Genomic DNA, 12,534 nt, shown 5'->3' with positions numbered 1-12,534 from the left:
CGAGCAAGTGTCATCACGAAGCAGGAAGGGACAGCTTTGCTGAGATATGACAGAGCCAAAGAAAGTAAGCTAAGATCAGTAGTTAGAAAGGTCACCACATACTAATAATCAGAACAACAGCCCATCCAGAAGATGAACTGGCTGTAAAACTGCACACACTGAGTATACAAAATAAACACTATGGAATAGAAAAGAACATCTATGCCCCAGTACTGGGTAATGACAGATGACGTCAGTATCATATCAACATGAATATATAGAGCTCTGAACTCTCCCCCTTCCGAAATCAACAGAGACATTTCAGAGTAACAGTAAATGACCCTACAGACCGAATGGATTTAACAGACAACTGTCTACAGAACATGTAGCGCTTCTGATCAACAACTGCACATTCTTCTCAGCAGAACATGTAATTCTCCCCACAGCAGATTCTATTTTAAGGCACAGTATGAGACTTAAACAGTACCAAGAATGAACTTACACAGTACATCTTATTAGATCATCATAAGTCACTAGAAATAAGAGCAACATAAGCCAGCCAAGTGCGTGGGGACTGAACCATGGTGATGTGCCTTGTGAAAGCAGAGGGGAAATTTAAAGATCCGTAGATCAAATTAAAACAAAATTATAGCCTATCAGAAGTAATGGGTTAGGCAAAAGCCATTCTTAAGGAAGCTTTAGCTATGAACTGTATATATTGCATATATATTATACTATGTATATATTTATATATTTGTAGTATATTTCTTCATGAATAACTTTTTAATAAAGATTTATTTATTTTATGTATATGAGTACACTGTTGCTGTCTTCAAACACACCAGAAGAAGGCATCAGATCCCATTACAGATGGTTGTGAGTCACCATGTGGTTGCTGGGATTTGAACTCAGGATCTCTGGAAGAGCAGTCAGTGCTCTTAACTACTGAGCCATCTCTCCATCCCTGGGCTGATTATATCTATATTGAGAAAATAGAGGTAGGTGTGGTAATTCATGTCTGTAACCCTGGCACTCAGGAAGCTGAGGCCTGAAGACAGAACACCCAAAGCTTTCATAAACTCTGTCAAAAGCTCAAGGACAGTTTGAGCAATATAATCTTTATCAGCTGCTCATCCTCCAAGGGATTACTATTTAGAATATTAATAATGAGATAAAACAAAAGAACTAAACTTGAACAACAAAAGAACAAGTAGGGCTGAAGAGATGTCTCAGTGGTTAAGAGCACTGGCTGCTCTTCCAGAGATCCTGAGTTCAATTCCCAGCAACCACATGGTGGCTCACAACCATCTGTAATGAGATCTGATGTCCTCTTCTGGTGTATCTGCAGAATAAATAAATCTTTAAAAAACAAAACAACCACAATAACAACAACAAAAAAAAAAAAAAAAAAAAAAAACAAGTAACCCAAACATGTATAAAAATAAACTGAGCACTTACCAAAGGAAACAAAATAGCCAATAAACACGTGGGAAAATCTATATATTTAATTATCAGAGAAATGCACATCAAAGCTTTGTCTGTCAGAATGGCTGCTATCAAAGGTGTGGGATGCTGATGAGACTAAAGGGGTAAAGAAGTTTGTATATGGGCTGGAGAGATGGCTCAGTGGTTAAGAGCACTGGCTGCTCTTCCAGAGGTCCTGAGTTCAAATCCTAGCAACCATATGGTGGCTCATAACCATCTATATGGGATCTGATGCTCTCTTTTGGTGTGTCTAAAGACAGCGACAGTTTGTTCATATACATAAAATAAAATAAAAAGGAACACTTTTTTAAAAAGAAGGTGCTGGTTGAAAAGTGAATTGATCCATTCACTGTGGGAACCAGTATAGGGTTCCTAGGGAAAAGAAAGAAAGAAAGAAAGAAAGAAAGAAAGAAAGAAAGAAAGAAAGAAAGAAAGAAAGAAAGGAAAGAAAAAAGAGAAAAGCTACATAATCCAACTATGCCATAACTGGGATGATCCAAGTCAGATCCTTACTTTAGAGGTTTCTGAATACATTGTGACACTATTCATGATGGCCTGTGGATGAACAAAGAAATTGTAGCATATTATTATGGGATATTATTTAAACCTGAAGGTCATTAAGGGTGAGGCTCGAGAATGGGATAAAGTTATCTGAGCTCTTACTTTTTTTTTTTAAGGTTGAAGTTTACAGTTGGGTTTGGGTTGAGTCACAGTGCCTCCACATCAAAACATCTGTAAGCCAAACAGCTGCGCCCCGTGCAGTCAAAATGGCTGCCGGAAAATTCCACAGACTTCCCCTGGAGGAGCCCCTCGCACAAACTCTTACTTCTGTACTCTGCCAACTTGAGGTCAGTGTGGCTTTAAAAAGGGTGGTGCTTGTGTCAGCCAGCCCAGGCCTCCCAGCCCAGGGCCTAAGTAAACAGGAGTCCTGGGGGGCGACCATTTCTCCATGGGGGCCCTGAGGTGGGATTTTCCAAAGAAATGAAAAGCTGCCTTGTGTGGACAGCGAGCGCGGGCCCAGCATCTGCTTTCCATGACCTCATCTGTGTTGACTTTCTTGCCATTTCATCTCTCAGGAGCCACAGAGAAGGCAGAGTGGGACGGGTGAACAGCCTACTTCACCAAAGAGGGGTCAGGGAAGGAAGGATAGGTGACTAACTTGGACCTCTCAGTAGACAATTGGGGTCTCCAGAAGGAGAGACTCCCAGATAAAGCCTAAGATAGGGGAGCCCAGGTGTGTCAGAGTGTTAAACGCTGCTACTGTTTTTCTCTGGCCGATCTCTGGCGGAACTTATACTCTGTAATTTGCATACTTCCTGAGGGAACCACAGATAACCATCACTTTATAATTACCTGCCACCACTCTTCCCTTTGGAAGCTAGCTTCTTCCGGTTCTATTCTTAAGATCCTTCCCAACCTGGAGAAACAGGATAAGATGCTTTAAATGGCCTCCTGATGAGCCCTTTTCCCCTCCAAGGACCTTTCCCTACCTGGAGCTGTCTTTTCAACATCTACTTTAGCTCCTCCACACATGAGATCATTCTTCTAAGTGAGGAAAGGAAGGGAGCAGAGTTGTTTTCCAGTCAAGAATAGACCCGAATGTCATCTCCTGACCCAGAGGAGCCAGCCTAGAGTGGTAGTTTAAGGAACACAGCATCACTGACTGCCAGGAGGGACCACACCTTCCCTGGAGCTGGTGTACCAGATGGAGAAATTAGATTTAGGCAGAATCATCATCTGACTCGGTGCTGAGGCTGTTGGAAGATGGCACCTTATAGAGCATCAACCAGCCTTGCAGAAGCCAACGAAACAGCTATTCCCTCTGCAAACACATCTTGGTCCTTAAAACCATAAAGGGTGAAAGAACTTTCATACCAGGCCAAGGAGGATTGAAAACATTTTAAAATTACGTTTATTGTGGGTGAATTGGATGTGTACATGTACATGTGGAAGTCAGATGACAACTTGCAGTAGTTGATTCTCTCCTTCTCCCATGTAAGGCCCAGACATCAAATGCAGGTTGCTGGGCTTCACAGAAAGCCCCTTTATCGACTGATCCGACTCACCAGCCCATTAAAACTTTTTTCTACTTTCTAGTTATTTCCTGTATAATTCATTTTCTATTTATGGTGAAAATAGGGGTTTTGTTTTCCTGTTCTTGTTCTGCTAGTTTCTATGTTTTCTTTCTTACATTGGAACTAGGGGAGGAAGAGCCCATCTGACTAACATTCCCAGGTATGTAGAAACCCGCAGATACCTGCAAAGGCTTCTGGGTAGCAGTGGACTTGGGCGTGTGTTTGGTAAATGGCCGAACAAGCTGCTTTGTTATCCATCCGGATACAAGTTGGAACAGACCACACTCATATGGTCATTTCTGCTCCTGTTTACTTGAGAAACGTTGACGGACTTATTCCCTTTTGAAAAGCAGTTACATACATACATGGGCTCTAGGACTGTTTACCCCACAAAAACCGGTGTCAGTTTCTGTACCCGCTACCCTGAATTTTCCTTTATTCATTTCCAAAATACTTCTGAGAAGCCCTTCTAAGTCCACCACTGTCCCTTTCCTTGTTTAGCGTTTATTTGCTTTTGCGCATGCGTGTGTACGTGACGAGCGTGAGGGCGTGTGCTGAGGCACCAGTGGGGAGGGCAGAGTGCAAACTGGGACCAGCTCTCACTTGGTTCTGGGAATGGAACTCAGCTTGTCAGTCTTTTGGCTTTGGAGTCCTCCTCCTCCGTCTCCCTCCTCCTCCCCCTCCTCTTCCTTATTTATTTATGTATTTATGTATCCATTCACTCACTCATCAAGGACAGTGTCTTGCTCAGGCTGGCCTCCAACTAGCTATAGAGTTGAGAATGACCTTGAAGTCCTTTTTAACTTTTAATTTTAAAGTTTTTTTATTGTATGTGTATATGGGTTCTGCCACGCATATCACTTGCATACCTGATTCTCATCGAGGCCAGAAGAGGACGTTGAACCCCCTGAAACTGGATTACAGACAGTTGTGAGTCACCTGTGAGTCCTGGGAATCCAGGTCCTTTGGAAGAATAGCTATCTCTCCAGCCCCAGACCTTGACCCCTTAATGTTCCTGCCTGTCCCTCCCAAGTGCTGAGATTGCAGGCCTGGGTCACCATGCTCACTAATGAGCCATCCTTACTTACCAATTTAGCATATTTGTATATTGTACATGATAATTCTTTGGTAAACACATGATAATATTTTAGAGGATTTTTATGCATATAATGGTATGATCTGTTATTTGGAGTGTATTTACCCACTTTAAGTCTTTGTACTGGCTACTTTTGTGTCAACATGACACAGCTGGAGTTGTCACAGAGAAAGGAACCTCCGTTGAGGAAATGCCTCCATGAGATTCAGCTGTAAGGTATTTTCTCAACTAGTGATCAAGGGAGGAGGGCCCAGCCCATTGTGGGTGGTGCCATCCCTGGGCTGGTAGACCTGGGTTTTCTAGGAAAGCAGGATGAGCAAGCCAGGGGAAGCAAGCCAGTAAGCAGCATCCCTCCATGGCTTCTGTATCAGTCCCTGCTTCTTGACCTGCTTAGATCCCAGTCCTGACTTACTTTGGTGATGAACAGCGATATGGAAGTATAAGCTGAATAAACTCTTTCCTCCCAACTTGCTTCTTGGTCATGATGTTTGTGCAGGAATAGAAACCCTGACTAAGACAGTCTTCATGCTTTTTTTTTTTAAATAGTAAATATGTCTATCTTTGGAGCTAAAGAAATAGCTCTGAAGTTAAGAGTACTGGGTGATCTTCCAAAGGACCCAGGTCTAATTTCCAGTACCCACATCTACTCACAACCACCTGTAACTTCATTCCCAAAGGATTCAACACTCTCTCTGGCATCCAAGTCACTGTGCACATAAAATTAAAAGAAGAAAAAGAAAATGGGCTGGAGACATGACTCAGTGGTTAAGAACACATATTCTTTTTGCAGAGGACCTGAGTTCAATTCCCATCACCTACCGTAGGCAGCTCACAATTGCTGGTTAACTCCCTGTGATCTGATATCCCTCTGACCTTCTCGTGTACATGTGCACTCACGCATACACACACACACACACACACACACACATACACACACACACTCACAGAGAGAGAAAGACAGAAAGAATAATGAAAATTAAAATAAATGGGTTTTTAAAAATAAATCTATCATTTTTACCTTTTCCTGTTTAAAAAAACTGTCCTGCTGAATGGTGGTGGCTCATGCCTTTAATCCTAGCACTTGGAAGGAAGGCAAAGGCAGGCAGATCTCTGTGAGTTCAAGGCCACCGTGCTCTACAAAGTAAGTTCAAGGACAGCCAAAGCTACACAGAGAGACCTATCTGGATAAAAGTTTTTTTTGAATAATCAATAAATAAAACCAAAAAACCTGCCATACTTTGTATAAAGGATATTCTAGATTTTCTTGCCAAATGTTCTTGTTTTATTACTTTTGTGTGTGTGGGTGTATGCAGGTTCATGCTGTGGGCTTGGTACACACGTGTGAAACCCAGAGGATAAAATCGTTCCTTTGGAGCTATTGTTCACCTTGAATTCAGAGACTCTGAGGCTCACTTATTCAGCATAACCAGCGAGCCCTAGGAATTGTCCTGTTTCTGCCTCCCCATGCTGGGATTACAAATACCCACCACCATGTCTGAGTATTTGCATTATGTTGGCTACTACCCCAGGTCCTTATGCTTCCGTGTTGCGCACACTTCACTAGCTGAGGTATCTTCCCTGTCTGCCTTGCTTTGTTCTCTATGGTTATCTTTGGTAGATCTAAATTTGTTTTTCTTTAAACAAATTTATTTAAAGATTTATTTTCCTTTTAGTTTGGGGGTGGGGGTAAGGGTTCGAGGACATACATGAGCTCTGGTTGCCAACAGAGGCCTGAGGTGTTGGGTCTCATGGAACTGGAGTTACCGGACCTTGTGAGCCACCTGACACAGGTGCTGAGGACTGAACTCCAGTCTCTGCAAGAGCAACACTTACCCCTCACCACTGAACCATTTCTCCAGCTCCCCTAAATTTATTTTGTATCGTATAAGAGGCTGTATCAGATTTCCTGGTGCGTGGCCTGTGCTAGCAATAACATATCCCATACTCCACTGGATTAATGATAAGCCTATTTAATCATAATGAGCGCTCATAGGATCTGATATCTATTTACAGATTATCTGATCTGTTTACAATTTTCTGTCTCTGCCTGTGCCAGTATCATAATGACTTGATTTCAGTGAATTTGTTTTGATATCTGTGGAAGACAGATTCCTGTTATTCTTCACCTAGTCTTCCCTTTTCAGACAGGTTCTTAATAGCCATAACTGCTCTGGAACTCTCTAAGGTCTGCATAGACCAGGCTGGTCTTGAACTCACAGAGATCCACTTGCCTCTGTCTCCCTAGTGCTAGGATTAAAGGTGAGTACCACCACACCTGACCTTTTTTTTTTTTTTTTTTAATGTCATCTAAATTTGGGGGATATTTATTATTCCTTGGACTTATGGCCACCAAATATAATATTTACTAAATATTCCTATGGACATATAATCCACCACCTGTACATATTAGTTTGGAAACAAATTGTTGTTTATGATATTGTATTCCCCAAAAAGAATATTTCTTTCAAAATGATGTCACAGCTCTCTACCAAGAGTGTATTTCGTGGTGCTAAATTTATTCTAGGCACTGTGTAATTTTTGCTAGCTTATAAAGAAAGGGTTTTTCTGCTTTCCTTTCTGGGTGCTTATTGCCAAAATAAGATTATTTAGATACACTTATCATCTGTCACGCTGCTTGCTAAACTATGTTTTGTTTTAGTTGGTTGGGTTTTGTCGTTTGTTTCTTTGTTTTGGTTTCTGGGTTTTTTTTTTCTTTTTTCTTTTCTTTTCAAGACAGGGTTTCTCTGTAGCCTGTCTAACCTGGGACTCACTTTGTAGAGTAGGCTGGCCTTGAACTCACAGAGATCCACCTGCATCTGTTCTCTGAGTGCTGGAACTAAAGGCTTCTGCCCCCACAGCTGGCTCCAAACTATGTTCTTAATCTCAGCAATCCTAAAATCTTCTGGCTATTTCGGGTGAACTATAACAAGGCTGTGTTAATGCATTAGCTGTACCCTCCAACCCAGCATGGCGGCACACACCTGCAGCCTCAGCACTTAAGAGGGAGAAGAGGAAGATTAGGATCATGGCTGTCCTCAAATGCATAGCAAGTTCAAAGCCAGTTACATCCTGAGACCCTATCTCAAAAAACAAAACAATAAACAACAACAACAAAGCAGGGGCCCCCAGTATGAAGCTGTGGTGACAACAGGAATCCTAGCAGTTTGCTAATTTTTAATTGAATTTAAATTTATTTTAATGTTCCACATTTTAGAATAACTTTTCCTATTGGCAAAATAGTCTTTTTAAGTTTTTAAGTAGTTTTTTTTTTTCTATTTTTATTTTATTGTGGAATATTTTTTTTAGTAGTTATTAAATTTTAACAAGTTTTTGTAGGATCTGTGTTTAAGCCTGTTTTGTTATGCTATACCTGGTCATTTATGACACACACAAAAAGCCGCTTTTATTTTTTGGTTCTGGAGGCTGGGAAATCCAAGAGCACACACCAGAAATTGTTTGGTTCCATGAGGGCCTTGTGCTACTTCTTCAGACTGGCACGTGGGAGACTGGGGAGATGTTCAGCAGGCTGTGCTTACTCTGCAAGCAGGAACACCCAGATCCCCAGCACCCACAGCAAAACCAGATGCAGCAGCATGTGGCTGTAACCCCAGCACTGGAGGAGTGTGGACAGGCAGTCCTGTTGCCCTAACTGCCAGCTAGCCATGTCGCAGAACCTCAAAGACAGCAGCTCCATCTGCTCGCTGAGCTAGAAGCATCAGATGTGGATTCGCTGTTTTAGTACAAGAGCTGTGCCAGATATTATTTGTTTATTTATTATAGGTATTGGTGTTCTGTCTGTATGTGTATCTGTGTGAAGGTATACATAGATCCTCCTATGTATCCTTAGATCCTCTAGAACTGGAGTTACAGACAGTTGTGAGCCACTATGTGGTTGCTGGGAATTGCTCTCTTGTTCTCTCTTACTCTCTCCTGCTATCTTGGGTTCCTGCTCTTTGCTCTCTCAGTCTTGCTAGCCCCCCCGCCCCCCGAGCGCCTTTCATTTCCTTATTCTCCTCTTTCCTTTCTCTCCACATGTTCATGGTCGGCCTCTACTTCTCTCCTTTCCTCTTCTCTCTCTCAGCCTCTACTACCCTCTTAACTTCTCCCATGACCTGAATAAACTCTATTCTGTACTGTACCGCCGTGTAGTGGTTCCTCAGTGGGAAGGGATTCCCAACATGGATCCCCCAGGAGCATTCCTCTGCCCCCATGCCTCACTGCACCTCCATGGGGCATACCCCCCTTCTTCATCTTTTTCCTAACATTGGTGCCGAAACCCAGGACATCATCTTTTAACAACACTCAGGCTTTCAAGATCCCCTTTTAGAACTTGATCCATTAAATGATCTTCCACAAGGCTCTACTTCTAGAAGGTTCAATCACCTTCCAATTATAAAATGAGTTGGGGAACAATCCCTTCACATGAAGCCCTTTAAAGAACATTCCACCTACTGGGCAGTTGTGACATGTCTTTTGTTAAAGACATCTGTAATCTTGTGGGGGTTTTTACCTAGCCTCTTTGTTCCCCAAAATAACGACTCTGAGAATTTTTACATATGAATAAATTCTTAGGCCAAAAGCCTTGGATCATTCCCTGAAGAGCTGATAACTTAATAACCCATTTATTCTATTCTAAGCTCTGTCATGTGGCTGGTTACCTGCTCTTCAGTTTCATGGACCATCTTCTGTATTGGGGGGCCAATTTTTCCCCCAACTCAATCCCAGAATCTTCTCTCTCTGCTGGATGACCCGCCTTCTAATTCTGCCTCAGCTCACTGACCAATCAGCCTTTTATTGACAGGTGATGCTTCCATTCAGTACAAAATATTATCTCCACACCTTTAATCTAAAGGTGGGGCAGGTAATAGAGGCAAATAGGGCTCTTTGAATTCAAGGCCAGAATGATTTACAAAGGAAGTCCCTGGACAGCTGTACAAAGGAACCCTGTCTTGAAAACCAACCAACAAACAAATACGACAGTCAAGATCCAAACCACGGCATGTGTAAAATAGAACAACCCCCATCCCATATCCTTCAGCCAATGGAACTAAACCCAACCAACCCAGAGCTGACCTGAAAACCTTTGACCCATGTGATCACTCAAATCGATTAGCACTTTGGTTGTGTTAAGAAATGCCCAGGAGATTGGTGAAATACACCTGTAGTTACATATGTGATATTTCCAGATGTGATTAGATCGTTAAAGTCATAACTAAATGAATGGATCAGTCCCTTGATTTAATTCTGACTGAAAGCAGTAGCCACTCAGTACACACTGTACTTCGTATTTGGTAATTCCCTTGCAGGACTTGAACAACAATAGGACACTGCAGGTTCTAGTAGGCTTCAACCATGGCCCTCCTTCTGTAACTCTTATTCCCAGGCTGGTGACCTAGTTCCACCTTCTACACTGAATGTCTCTTTGGTCTCTGTCATTAGTTTGGTGTTGTACTTTCAGGGTAACTTGACTGCCAGTCCAGCTCATCTTTGCTACTGAATAGAGTAACAATGGCTGTTTTCTCTTCCAATTCATCTGATGATCTGTATAATTGGAAAAAAAAAAAATCACTGTTGTAGTTCAATATTCTTACTCTATATAAATACCTACAGGTGTGCCCCCTACCATAGGTTAATTTGTCATCTGCCTCTTTGAGAAGCTTTCTATCACTGGGGGCTCTTTGCCCCCATCCCACCCAATACCCTTTTACTCTCTAAGCTCACTGAGGCGTCTGAGCACACAAGTCCCTCTAAAGAATGCCTGTCCTACCAGTGGTGAAAGCGGTAGTCTCTGCCCTGACTGTAGCAGCTGCAAGCATGCAAGACTGTACGGTAGAGGCTGGCAGGCTGCCCATTTCCCTCAGAAGCATCTGGAAAATGCTCCCCTGGCCTGGCCTCTGAAGACTCTCCCAACCTCAATGGCAAGAAAACTTAGTCCATTGCCTAACACCTTCTCAGTTCCGGGATGGGACACAGTGGCTAGATAGATGTCTTCATGGAATGCAATGGCAGCCTTGTCCTTGGGTCCCAGGTTTCTCCACAGTTCTAAAGCAAGCTCTCTCTGAGGTCCCCTTCTGATTAGTGTTTTGTTTGTTTCTTTGTTTTGTCAACTTGACAGGACTAGAGTCATTTGAGAAGGGGAACCTCCCTTGAGAAAATGTCCCATCAGACTGGCCTGTAGGTGTTCTCTTGATTAATATGGAATGGCCCAGCTCACTGTGGGCAGGTGGTCCTGAGCTGTATGAACCACAACAAACTAACTGCAGAGCCGTAAGAAGCTAGCCAGCAAGTGAGGTTCTTCTGTGTCTTCTGCTTCAGTGTGGTCTCTGCCTCGGTTCTTACCTCAGTTCCCGGCTCTGGGTCTCCGACTTGACTTTCCTCCAACCTTCAAACCCTTTCCTCCCCAGGTTGCTTTTGGTCATGGCATTTATCACAGCAATAGAAATCCTCACTTAAGACAATCCCACTTCCCAGAGCTTGCTTAAGCCTTACCAGTATTGAGGGAACCCTTGGGTGAACAGTTGGCCCTACCTGCTTCCCCTAAAGCTGTTTTTCTCAAGAGTAGCAACAATTGACTTGAAAGCATAGGAAAAGGAAACCATGTTATTGAACTTGGTGATGACAACCTGTGCCTCAGATCTAACTATTGTCATCAATAATCCGATAAAAAGAGCCAAATTGGGAGTGTGCTTTTGTTTGTTGTGGAGTTTCCCTAAGGACACAGCCAACACAGTGTACTTCAAAGACCCAACCCTAGGTACTGCCTTTAAGGCTTCACCAACAACCGAGTCCTGTCCTTCCTGAAGGTGCAAAGGACCTGACCCATAGTTCAATATCCTCAAAGCACTCCATTCAGGAGAGCTGGCTCATAAAAAGGCCTTTCTAGTGATTGATATGTTTTATAAAATGTGCTATGATATGACAGGATAGGGGGGTGCCTTAGCAGGCCCATGCTGAGGTACCACACACACACACACACCAAATACCATATGTAGTATGAAAGGAAGTTTATTTGGGATGTGGAAAGGGGTTCTGGGAAGGGAGTAGTGTTGGTATCAGGGACTGGCTTTTGGCTCCAAACCCAGCGGTAACAGCAACAGGGACCGTACATTTGTTGCCATAGCAACGGCCATACACTCCCAGCATCCATTTGGTTTAGCCCCCACCTTTACCTGTGAGCGGTTACATCACAGTTTAAATAAAAGGCAGACCCTACCTGCCCCCTCCTCTTTTTCCTTCTTTCTCTCTCTCTCTCTCTCCCACCTTTGTCTCCATCGTCCTCAATAAACGTCTTTCACGTGGAACTGTGTTGGCCTGATGCGATTTGTCTGGATGCGAGCCGCGATTCTATTACAAGTAGAGGCGGAGAAAGAAAGAGGACAGGGAATGACAGAGAGAGGAGAGAAAGAGGGAAGAGGTCTCTGGGGAACAGGTGGAAAGAGAGAAAGATGGGGAGGGATTAGGGGAGGGATGGAAGGAAGGAAGGAAGGAGAGACAGACAGGCTGACACACAGAGATGGAGAATCCTTTCATCTGTGAGCCAGACTCCTGCCTTGCTAGGTAATTGCTGGCAGAGCCTAGAGGAAATGCTAACACCTATGAAAGTCTCAGTCTCAGGGGATGGTCAGAGGGTGCTGCCTTCTGCTACCTCCCGTGTCAGTTTGGGATTTAAAAAGCACAGAGCAGAGGGGGTAAGCTTTATAAAATGATTGGTACTGAAGCCAACCAACCAATCTAGCATACATCCTTCCCCTCCCTCAAATGGCAGAGCCATGGCGGAGCCTAACCCTTCTCAATCGAATTCAGGGTTCTCTGTTTTTTTCCCTGCCCTAGACAGTCTCTGGAGGCTTAAGATGCTGGCTGAACATTTCGCCCAAATCCAAATGGTTGCGAGGTTGGGGG

Source organism: Micromys minutus (genome assembly GCF_963924665.1).
Source record: "Micromys minutus genome assembly, contig: SCAFFOLD_576, whole genome shotgun sequence".
Lineage (NCBI taxonomy): Eukaryota > Metazoa > Chordata > Mammalia > Rodentia > Muridae > Micromys > Micromys minutus.
This window is presented reverse-complemented; position numbering follows the sequence as displayed.